The sequence below is a fragment of the Solanum dulcamara genome, chromosome 10 (assembly GCF_947179165.1).
Source record: "Solanum dulcamara chromosome 10, daSolDulc1.2, whole genome shotgun sequence".
Classification (NCBI taxonomy): Eukaryota; Viridiplantae; Streptophyta; class Magnoliopsida; order Solanales; family Solanaceae; genus Solanum; species Solanum dulcamara.
Window position 1 is genome coordinate 10,240,071 of NC_077246.1, and position 13,372 is coordinate 10,253,442.

Below are 13,372 nucleotides of genomic sequence, written 5' to 3' on the forward strand. Positions count from 1 at the left end.
AAAAGTTCTGACTATAGATCTCCTAAGGAAACATTGGAGGATTTTAATTATGAGAATGATGAAGCGACTAAATTGTAAAAAATTGTCTGCATCAAATATTTACATCAAATTATTTGAATATATCATCGTTAAAAGATAAACGAAAATGAAAATATATATGTATTAATCAATGATTTACTAATAACTATTTAAGACATGCCTCATATGTTTATTTAACTAGTAGTATAAAGTAATGCAGATAAATTTTTACCCAAATTGAGTGGTAGAACAACTGAAGTGATTTTTTTTCCCAGTACTTATTTAAAATTTAGGTTAAAGGACATTTTTAGTGATAATCAGGGACATAATTTAGATTTTTTAATTCTTTTTCATCATCTCGATTTCTCTTCAGTATATATATGATTTAAAAATATCATGTAAGATTAACAAGTATAAATTAGAAAAAGATATCATATGCATATTTTTATACGTAGGATAAAATTCCCTACACGTGTTTATTTCTTGAAAGGTGACAAATCAAGAGAACATAAAAGACAATATGAATAAAAATTCATCCTGATATTTTACAATAGTGTAATTATGTAACTTCTCATATTTTGCTTCTTCCTTTTTATTTTTTTGAAAAAATATTTTTTAGTTGTTAAACAACAATTTCATATTTCACTAGCTTTATTTTCTATTCATCAATAATATACTGTAATATTTATTATGAAATATACATTTTAAACACATATCTATCTTTTTGTTATTTTAAAGTGTGTAACAAATTAAATCATTATTTTATATTATTATTATATTCATAATTTTACCTCTTAAAGCTCTGAATTTGCTGAATATCATGTATATGAAAGACTTTACTTATCATAAAAGTAGTACTAAGGTGAAATGTTAAATTAGACTTTTGTCTCTCAATGTTTAAATTTAATTTGTCAAAAAAATATTTGATCAGATTGTCATAAATGTTCATTTTAATGAATATCCTAACGTCATACCGTCATTTGATCGGATTCGTTTGATCATGAGAATTTTTTATTATTATTTTTGTGAATTTTTTTTTTACTTTATTGAAAAATTGCGTTTAGCCATAAATATTTAAATTTGAAAAACACTCAAAATTCTATTTTTGCCTTTTTCACTTTCACTTTTTTCCTTTTGTTTTTATTAATAAAAATGACCCAATTTAAATTATATGTCATGTTTAAATTATATTTCATATATTGTTTCCTTTCTTAAGAAAAGTACATTCAAACAACTAAATATTATTTGCAAAAATTCTAACCAAATACAACTGCGTTGTCAACTTCAACTTCAAAAAGTTCAAATGAAGTGAAAAAAATATTTGTAATAGTTTGTAGTAGATCGTATATGAGTTTAATCTATATCATTATGTGACTATCTATTTTGAGATATTACTCTTTTAGAACAAATTTGATTATATATTTCATGTAAATTAGTCAAATTAAGAATTCTATTGCATTTTAGAATGATATAAATCATATTTAAATTTTAGATTTTTTTTGTAAAAAAGTATCACCCTTCCTCGTAGAGATAAAAAAAATTGTTGAAAGCAAATCAATACTAAAAACTCAATCGACCACCATGAGAAGAATAATAAAAATAAAATTAACGAAGCATTCATGCATGCATGCTCCTCCAAAAATAAAGACACGAAGTCCTAGATATATAATACAATATTTATTTTCTTGTTGCTATTACTAATAATGAAACAAACAAGAAAATCTTTGTTAAATAATATCAGTAACAGTCGTAACAAGTATTTCTTTCATCCTTGATTAGATTTCTTGAATTCAAGTTTGAAGTACCTATGGAATTACCTTTGTTAAACTAGAGTTCTTTACCCTTAATGTGAATTTTTTAGGACGAATCCAAATTTAATTTATCAAGCTCTAATATAATATATGAGAACATTGAATGAAAAATAAATTTAAAAAATTCATGTTAAAATAAAAGTCTCTATTAAGCTTTCTTCGTTTTAATCTGTTTGTCTGGTTTTGATTTGCTACAGAATTTAAGAAAGTAAAAAATATCGATCTTTCTAATCTTGTGATCTTAAACTAAAGATATATAAAATATATCGAAATACTGTTTAATTTTGTGATGTCAAATATGCCACAAGGAAAGTTAGAATAAAGAATTTGGCAATAAAAAGAAGAGAACTATTCTTTTTTAAAACGGATTAAAAAGAAAAATAAGACAAGCCAATTGAAATGAATAGAGAATTTTATTATTTCCTTGCACTCTTACCTTTTTAATTTATCTCAAAAAGTATATCACATTTTCATATATAATTAGAAACAATTCAACTTTAAAATTTGATATATTTTTACTCTTAATAAAATAATTTATAATCACACAAAATATTTACAATTAATTTTAGATCGTAAGTTACATACAACAACAACAATATAAAAACAATTTTTTTAATATCAAATTAAATTATATTATATAAATTGAGACGGAACAATTATAAAGTATCTGATTTTGATAATTATTGAATGTCTGATTTCTAACTCCTAATAAAATATAGTCAAATTGATATCAATTGTCAGGAACATATATATTAAGACAAAAGCTAATATACTACTTTTTTGTTTAGCTTGAAATGGAAAGTTTTAGCGCCCCTATAAAAGTCAGCATGCATAGTAATGGTATAATTGGTATTTCGAAAGTCAATAGCAAATACACCATGCTCACATATTTCAAACAAATGGTATAATCACATCCATAAAAAAGGAAATAAAAGAATTATGACATAAAATCTATAGAGGGAGCCAAAATTTGTTTATAAAATTATGATTTCCAACATAAAATCTATAGAGGGAGCCAAAAATTGTTTAAATATGCAAGAGTTTTCACACGGGGTACATAAGAGGCCTACTTACTCAGGCGCTAGGAGCGGAATGCCGAAGGCAAGGCTAGTGATTGGAGTGAAGTTGTAACAAGGTAGACGACCTGTTACACATTCTCCATGAGTGCTACAATGTTTTTTAGAAAAGAACACTGAGAATCAATCTTACCTTTGCGTTCATTTGGCAACAATTAGGGCATGGACGAGCACGATTAAGAAACATTTGAGCTTGAATCTGTGGCGAGCATTAATCCTCTCTTCCCACATCTGAATTGCTTCTGGCAGGAAAAGTTCACATTTTCCGTCCCTTTAACAAGAAAAAAGCTCCTCAAGTAAGAATACAAAACAAAATCTCTAGGTCATAAACTGAGGCCATATGTGAAGCAACCTACACTTGAGGCTTCTACCAACCTGAAGTGCTCATATCCACCAATCGCCTAGTTACAGTTGTTAGAGTGTAAAAATTATACACGCAGCAGAAGCACAATTTCATGTCATAAACTTACATACTGATCTTATAATATAAACTAAAATGAAAAGTAAAAAGTATAACATACCTGTTAAAGTTTTCAACAACCTTATTAATAGCAGACGAATCTAGTTCTTCAGCCTTCTACGATTACCTGACTAACTTTTTCTATTACCAGTAACTTGTGTGAGCAAGGACTTTTTGAAAACTTGGGATGATTTTCTTAATAGGAAAAATCTCCTATTTATCCCCAATTTCAGAAGATGAGGAGGAGGTTAGGAGTCAGAAAACGTTCATTAGCTTTAAGGGTTAATTAATAAGATAGTCAAAACCCGTTAAAACCCAATAATGCTAACAATCTTTTTATTTTCTGTTAATAAAAAGTCAGTTATTTTAAATAATCCTTAAAACACTGATTTTGTTCCTTCTAAAAGATCAATATTAAAATACTTCTATTGATACATGTTTTTTCAAAACTGATTAAATAGTCAGGCATCATAGGGATCGAAGATTTATTAACCAAGGCTTTTAATTACAATATTAATTCGCAAAAGAATGAATTAGCCATATCGTAATAAATTACATATTATTCCACTAAAATTATGTAATTGCACTCCTCAATATTAATTTCAAAATCTGTCATTATATCTTAATTTAACTCTCCATGTTAGAATTACTGACACTAATCGATTAAATCAAATTTATGAAAGATTAAATTAATCGACTAATTTAGAGCCCGTTTGGATGGGCTTAAAAAAGTAACTTTTATGTATGAAGTGCTTTTAGAACTTTAAAGTGCTGAAAGTTATTTTTATAAATAAGCAGTTGAGTGTTTGGATAAAAGTGCTTAAATGAGGAAAATTATGTGAATTTTAGGGTTAAAAGAATAAAAAGGGTAGTTTGGAAATTTAGTTAAAATATAAGGGATATAAAAGTAATTTCCATGGTCAATGAAAATGACTTTAAGCACTTAGGAGAAAAAAGTTAGGAATCCTAACTTTTCATTTTTGACTGACTTTAAGAACTTTCTGGCTTAAAGTTAGCATTAGACAAACACGTCCAAAAGCTGAAAGGGGGCTTTAAGTTGGTTTTGACCAACTTAAAGCCAATCCAAATGGGCTCTTAATCAATTATCATCATACTTAACTTATTTCACATGATGGATATAAAATCCACCTGCAGGGTTTTCATTTGAAAATTTATAAGTAAACATGAAGGTATGTCTTCTATCTCGATTCCGAGACACGGTTCCATCAACTAATTATTATTTCATTAATGCAATTGGTTATTATCCAATCTATTAGGATTTTATTGATTCATTAAAAAGTCTCACCTTTTAATAGATTAAAATAATAAAACAAATCACATAGATCTTAATAATTATATCAAGATTAAGAGTATAAGTTCATGTAATGGACTAAAGAATTTATTTATCAATATTCAGAACACAAATAAATATCTCTAATTGATCTGTTCAACACATACAAAATGTACTAGCATAAGAAGTTGGAATTTTAACCATTCTCATAACTAAGATCAAATTATATTTAATCTTGTACTACAATCATTCAGATATTTTTCCAACTTCATCTTTGATTGTGAACATTTACTTTACAATTTATAAGAACCAACAATTTTAATCTCTCATGTATAAGTTAAGTTACTCCACACACAAATATAACACTCATTCATAACAGAATGAATGGAAGATTCTCTGTGCTTGCATTTGGTAGAAAATTTGAAAAGAGAAAAATCAAAGGTGTTTTCAAGACAATTATAGCTCTATCGAAAAATTGGGAAAGTGGACGGAGAAAGGCCTAAAATGTCTCTTAAATATTTGAATTGGTATAAAACTAACTTTTATGCACCTTTCGGCTCCCAAATACCTCTGACGTCAATCTTTTGAACCAAACATACCCTCAATATGAACCCTTTGTATGATATTTGTTTTATTTTTAATAGCTCCCTTAAAGTAAAATCATTAAATATTTATGTTGCCTAATCTGATTGGTCCAAATTTAAACCCTTCTCAAATAAATAATAAAAACCACGTATGATTCATATTTTGACCTTATAAGTTTGAAAATAATATTTAAATCAACCCACAGTTTACTATAACTCAACTCATAACTAGGGATCCAACTAAAATTCATACTTGCCCCGTCTGATTGTCCATCTAAAATAAAGATTAATATTTTTCATTAATATAAAATTTTCTATCAATTATATATTTTATTGTTCATTCCCTCTTTTTATTTTTAATTAGGATATCAGAGACTCAAACTTGTAATGAAGTTATATGTTGAGATAATTTTAATTTGTATTATTGTCATGGTGGGGTGGGGATAGGAGAAAATGTTATTTTCATTCTTTTATTTTGAATTTTGGGTACACACAAAAAATTCAGTATACTTACATAGTTGCTTAATTAAATCATTTATTGAACTAATATTATTTCTATATGAATGTTGTTATTTTTCTCTTTTTTCTCCCTTGTTTTATCACAAGTTAAAAAAAATTAAAATAATGAACAAGATCCAAGAAAAAAAAGTGGAAGAGAGAGGAAGTAAAATGTGGGGGGGAGGGGGAGGAGGTGGAGGTGAGTGTAAAGAGTAGTGGACTAACTTTTTTTTATTTTTGATTTACTATGGAACCCAAAATTAGGTTAATGATATCAACCCATATATTTTAATGGAGAAGGGCTTAATTAAAATGCTCTTAAACTATGAGATTTGGTACAATATTGTCCTCTATTCTCCTTTCGAATGTGTGAAATTAGAAATAAGGGTATTATTCAGTCAAAAGTTTGACGTCAAGAGTATTTCGAGTCGAATGGTGGATAAAGGATAGTTTTATATTAATTCAAATAGTTGAGGGGAATTTTAGGCCCTTCTATGAAAAACAAAAGGTGTTTTTTGAAGAAGAGCAAAAATTAAGGGCTTAAATATCGGTCCACATGAGATGTTTCTGCTCCAACAAAATTGAAGGAGGATATATATATATATATATATCTTTTATTTTGTGTTCAATAACATCAACCAAGTGGAAGAAAATCAAATGAGTTTCACGTTTTTATATATCACTCCCCTTCATTTAAGAAATGGTTCAAAGTTTGGAGAAACTCACTCAATCAACGGTGGATAATGATAATCCGAACTAAGATTTTTGAATGAAAAAACAGAAAGCAATAGCAGAACAAAAAGTAGTAAGAACAGTAAAGACCTAGCACACAATTGGTACTTCAGTTCTATTCAATCAAAAACCTAAAAGATAATGAACCAAGCATTAGTATGTTGCACCATCACTAGGGTTGTAGTGCTACACTAGTATTTAAATTGTTAAGTCTTTGAAAAGAGAAAATAATAAGAATATATTGTCTTTAACTCTGTACTTTCTGCCACCTTGGTCTTAATGATGTATGTGTGATTCACCTTGATGACGAATTTCATGATAACAAGAAATCAAAATTATTTTCATTCAGAAGTAGAAATAGAGGAGTTCTTAAGACTAAATCTTAGGTTATTAGAGTTCCACACAGACTCCATTTTCTCAAATTCAACAGTAAAGTTTGAATAGAAGGCTCAGAGATACTTAAAGCAGAAATCATTAAACATAGTCCTTATCATTTCTAGAAGAATACTTCCTAGAGAGGGACATGTGTATGCTCATAGGATTCAGATCGAAATTATGTAGTTTTCACCGAAATGCTAAATATGATTAAATCAAATGAACTATGGTAGAATTTTAAACTCTAACTCATTTCTTCAAATCCTAAATCCGCTAGAGGTGGATGTAGAGCATCAACTATAAATTTATTTGAATCTATACCTAATAACTTTAGCTTTGGCTCTGTATAAGTGTATTAAATGTTTAATTCCTTAATTGATTCTGAACCCCAATAAATCAAATGATTTACAGTTGAATCCTAAACTTAAAATATAAAATTTAACTCTTGGATGTAATAGTTAATCCCACCATTTTAGCATGAAATTTATCCTTGAATTTACTAATACCTATAAGCAAACGTGAAATAATATTTTATCTCGAACTTTTATTCATTATCCCTCCAAGCAAATGACCCTTGGAGTACTATTTCATTGGCTTAAGATTCACACAAAAGAAAAATAAATTCACCAATTACAAAGTAGTAAAAAAAGTTGTCATTTGTATAATGAGCAAATCTCTTCTTTTTTTCAATCGTCAACAACAGTTCTCGTATGCTTCATGCTCAACTCCATCTTTTACAAAGCTTGAAAAATCCTACAAAATAACATTAAAACAATATCAAATAATAAGAAGAAAAACGATGGAGAAATAGTGTAATATATGCACCCCTCTAATAACAAGATTACATGAATCAGACTATGGTTAAACTGAGAGCTATTTGTCTGGATGATCACTCAACTTACAGTGAAGGATAATCGTAGTACCTCAATTTTGTTTGGAGATACATCAAATATTATCATTTACCATACGTTGAGTGACCATCAAAACAACTAACTCTCAATTTAATCATAGTTTGAATCATGTAATCTTGTTATTAGAGGGGTGCATATATACACTATTTCACCACCTTTTTCTTCTTCTTATTTTCGATATTGTTTTTGTGTTATTTTGTAGGAGATATCAAGCTTTACAAAGGAAGGATCCGGGGCATGAAGCACAAAAGAACTATTGTTGAAGATGAAAAATAAAAACAGGTTTTCTCCTTATACAAATGGCACCTTTTTTTTACTACTTTATAACTTGTGAATTGTTTTTCTTTTTGTGTGTGAATCTTAAATCGATAAAATAATAATTCAAGGACCGTTTGCTTGGTGGAATAAGGAATAAAAATAGGAGATAAAATATCTTTATTTCATTGACATTATTTTATTCATTTGGAAAACTGGGTCAAAAATATAAAATGAGTAAAGACACTAATGAATTAATTAACTTAATTGTACTAAAATCAAACACTAATTAGGCTACAACATAATTTGTAGGTGGAGTTTGTCAAAATTGAATATGGAGGATCGAGTTCTTCTTCTAGAGTGTGAAATACATCCATGACAGAACTCCCTCAGAACTTACATCACAGAAGAAGAGACAAGACTAAATATGAGATTGTGAATTGTGAATGTGTAAAACTGATTCATTCCACTTGGATGTTTACATTATATAGTTGCTGAAATGAAAATATCTAATCCTAGCTTAACTAACTTCTAACTACCTAATAGCTAGCAATAGCTGGCTAACTAACTGATCTGAGCTAACAAACTAATAACTAAGCTAGGCAAATATATACACGAAATAATGTTGTAAAAATATGTTGAATATAATCTCAATACCCCCCTCAAGTTGGAAGGGATGGAAGGAATGCCAACTTGCCAAGCACAGTTGCATGCTCGACTGCAGTAACTGCCTTGGTAAGGACATTTGTTAGTTGATCAATAGTAGGAGTATGATGAAGGGAGATGAGACTTTAATTTAACTTGTCCCTCACAAAATGGCAATCCACCTCTATATGTTTAGTCCTCTCATGAAACACAGAATTTTTGGCAATGTGAAGGGCTGATTGGGTATCAAAAATACAGGAGTGGGAGTAGGAAAGTGAATAGTGAGTTCTTTAAGTAGTCTGTCAATCCAAACCAATTCACCAACAAACTTTCTAATGGACGTATACTCAGCCTCAACTAATGATAAGGAAATAGTCTCTTGTTTCTTGAATTTCCAGTGTATAAGACAATTGCCTAGGAGCAATAAGTAACCATTGTAAAATTTTCTAGAATCAGGATATGAGGCCCAATCAGAGTCACAAACTGCTCTAAAGGTGTAACTTGGATCTTTAGATATAAAAAGGCCCAACGTAGGATCAACCTTTAGATATCTCGATAGGAGAAAAAAAACTTTCAGGTGAGGTTTTTTGGGTGATTGCATAAACTAGCTAAGATGTTGAACACTGCAGGAAATGTACACTGCAGGAAATGTAAAGTCTTGTGATGGTGAGAAAATTCAGCTTGCGTATCAATTTTCTGTAGTAAGTGGGATTTGGCAACAAAGTGACTTCCTTGGCTTGAAGTTTTACAACTGGATCCAATGGTGAAGTAAAACTACTATGAGAAAGACAATCATACTCTTTGAGTAAATCAATGATAAACTTCCTTTGTGAAATAAGAACACCATCACCTTTGCACAGGCTCTCTAAGCCTAAGAAATAATGTATTTTACCCAAATTTTTAATCTTGAAAGTGTCGTGTATAAAGGCTTTAAGTTGTTGTATCTCAATTCTCTACTAAATTAGTCCCAGTTATGAGAACATCATCAACATACACTGCTAAGAAGATCACATAAGATATAGACTTCTTATAAAAGAGAGAATAGTCATTCAGGGAGTAGTTGTACCCTTTGGAACAAAGTGCTTGTGTAAGCTTGACATACCACTGCCTACTTGTCTACTTTAAACCATACAACGACTTCCTTAATTTACATACAAAAGTGGGATCAAGAATAACTAAGCCTGGTGAGATTTACATGTAAACCTCCTCATATAAGTCCCCATGGAGGAAAGTATTGTTGACATCTAATTGGTGAATATCCTAACCTTTCTTCACTGCATTTGCAATCAAAGACCTTACAGTGGTCATTTTAATGATAGAGGAGAAAGTTTTAGGATAGTCAATCCTAAGTTGTTAAGTATAGCCCTTTATTATCAGTCTAACTTTAAATCTTTCAATATTGCCATCAGCCTTGTGCTTAACCTTATACACCCACTTACAACCTAAGTCCTTCTTGTTTGCTGGAAAGGGAACTAAATCCTAAGTATGATTAGCATGCAAGGAATCAAACTCCTGAGTCATGGCCTTTTTCCAGGAAGGATTAAGAACTACCTCTCCATATGAAGAAGGCTCATTATCGTGACAATGTTCTCAACCAGATTCTTACTATGATGATTCAGAGAATCATGTGCTATGTGTTGATTCAAAGAAAATAAGGATTTGAGTGAATTTGATTGTTTAAGAGGGTGGACATAATCATGGAGGTGAGCTGGGACTTTGGATTCCCTGAGAGATTTTCTTATGCCCTGAGTGGAAGAGGTATCAAGTGTATGGGTGGAAATAGGTATCATTGGCTCTAATGGAGTTGGGACAGTTCTAAAGAAAATGTGTCATAGATTTTGGTATGTGGAGTATGGTCATTAATAATAGTGGAATGAGGGGAGTGCTGAAATAGTCGTAATATCAGTTGAGGAACTATGTATAGAAGGGTCCCTAGAAGCTGACATGGGTGACAACTATGTAGTAGTATGAAAATTATCACATGCATTATTTAACACATAGTCCATGTGTTCTTCCTCACAACCATGGGTAGAATAGAAAATAGTATCAGGGATATTTTTGCAAGAATCAGAAAAAAGACTCAAGTTAAAAAGGAAAAATGCTTTCATGAAAAATAATATCGCTAGAAATGTGTATATCCTTAGTGGCTAGACTTAGAACTTAGTACCCCTTAGTTCCAAAAGGATATCCAACAAATACATGAGGGGTGGTTCTAGGATCAAACTTATGTTTGAGGTGTTTAGCAGCAGTGGGTTAACATAGGCAACCAAAGACTCTTAGGTGAGAATAGTCTAGTTTTCTTTTGTGTAAAACTCTGAGTAGGCATTTTTTTAGGTAGGTTGTGAGAAGTCTATTGATTATGTAAGTTGTTGTAAGTAAACACTCTCCCCAATATTTGATTGGGGGTTGAGATTGAAATAGGAGTGCTCTGGCAGTCTCCAACAAATATTTGTGTTTTCTTTCAATCACACCATTTTGTTGTGGTGTGTAAGGGTAGCATTTTTTATGAGTAATCCCTTTAGATTGGAAAAATTTGGTGGCTCCTATATTTGTGAATTCTAGACCATTGTCTAATCTGATGGTTTTAATGTGGGCATTGAATAAGTCTCAATAAGAGTGGTAAAGGCTTTGATGACTTGGAGTGCATTATTTTTGTAGGACATCAAATGTGTCCAAGTGCATCTACTATAATCATCTACTATGGAGAGAAAATATTTATATTGATCATGCGTTGCAGCACGATATGGTCCCTACAAGCCAATATGAAGTAATTCAAAAGGTTTTCTGCTAAAAGTGACTTTTTCTGGAAAAGGCAACCTTGTTGTCTAGCCATAGGGAAAATGTTGCATAGAAAGGGTTGCTTGGGGACAAATTATCAGGTATTGATAAGATACCCTTCATTTTTTCAAAATGAACATTCCAAGTCTTTTATGCCACATCAAATCTACACTATCTCTATAAGAAATAAAGAAAGCAGAAAAGGATTGCACTTTATTGATATTCAGCCTATGAGAAATTGGTTTATATTGCAACTTAGCACATGAAGGAAAACTAGAAGATGAAGATAAACTAGCAGTAGTATTGAGCTTATTCCTGTTCTTCCCTTCTTCAGAACTAGAGTACAAGGCAGAATTAGAGACATAAGATTGAGAAGTAGAACTTTTCAAGAAATGAGAGCATAAAAGGTACATGCCATCCTCCACTTCACCAATCTCCTAGAGGTCTCTTCATTGAAGGGTCCTATAGAAGACATAAGTCTTAAGTAAAGGAAATCATGTCTTTAAGGCTCAAAGTAAGACAACATATAGAGATTAAATTATATTTAAAGGAAGGAACATAAAGAACTTTATGTAAAATAATTTCAGGTGTTAGAATCACACTACCAATCTCAGTTAATCTGACCTTATATCCATTTGGAAGGCTGACTAAAATAGGATAGGGTAATTATTTGATATTGATTAGGTGATATCTATGAAAGGTCATGTGGTTTGATTCACCTGAATCTATGATCCATATGTCTTCTCTTGCTTTTGAACATTTACATGTTAATTTTCCAAAATCAATAGAAGATATTATGTTAGAGCAGACTACAATACCTATAAAGTTGACATAACCATTGGTAATGTTGCTGTTTGAAGGCTCTCCTGCATTGCTAGAGTGAAAATGTTGTAAAAGATTAACTAACTGTCCATATTATTCTTTGGAAAGTCTAAAATTCTACTTTTCTTCCCTTTGTTCCATATCATCACCCCTGATAGATAGAATATCTGCAGGGGGCCTTGGGTATGTGCCACTTTCTTTCCCTTCCAGTCAGAGATATTATTCTTCTGGTACCTAAAATTCTAATTCTGATTGGTCTGATTGTTTAAGTAAAGGAAATCATGTCTTTAAGGCTCAAAGTAAGACAACATATAGAGATTAAATTGTATTTAAAGGAAGGAACATAAAGAACTTTATGTAAAATAATTTCAGGTGTTAGAATCACACTACCAATCTCAGTTAATCTGACCTTATATCCATTTGGAAGGCTGACTAAAACAGGATAGGGTAATTATTTGATATTGATTAGGTGATATCTATGAAAGGTCATGTGGTAATTTCAGGTGTTAGAATCACACTACCAATCTCAGTTAATCTGACCTTATATCCATTTGGAAGGCTGACTAAAACAGGATAGGGTAATTATTTGATATTGATTAGGTGATATCTATGAAAGGTCATGTGGTTTGATGCACCTGAATCTATGATCCATATGACTTCTCTTGCTTTTAAACATTTTCATGTTAATTTTCCAAAATCAATAAAAGATATTATTTTAGAGCAGACTACAATACCTACAAAGTTGACAAAACCATTGATAATGTTGTTGTTTCAAGGCTCTCCTGCATTCTTAGAGTGAAAATGTTGTAGAAGATTGACTAATTGTCCTTATTATTCTTTGGAAAGGCTCAAATTTTGCTTTTCTTCCCTGTGTTCCATATCATCACCCCTGATAGATAGAATATCTGCAGGGGCCTTGGGTATGTGCCACTTTCTTTCCCTTCCAGTCAGAGATATTGTTCTTCTGGTACCTAAAATTCTAATTCTGATTGGTCTGATTGTTTAGAGGATAACTATGGATTTTAAAGCATTTGTCCTTAGTGTGACCCGATTTCTTACAAAATTCACACACAACCTTATGCATGTGGTTGTGTGAGAGTTAGCTATATTTTGGAG

The 13,372-nt window shown here is 30.7% G+C and overlaps 1 pseudogene; it reads right to left on the reverse strand.

Moving 5' to 3' along the window:
- LOC129905028 (polyubiquitin-like) overlaps window positions 1-13,372 on the reverse strand; it is a 59,987-nt pseudogene that overhangs the window by 35,524 nt on the left and 11,091 nt on the right.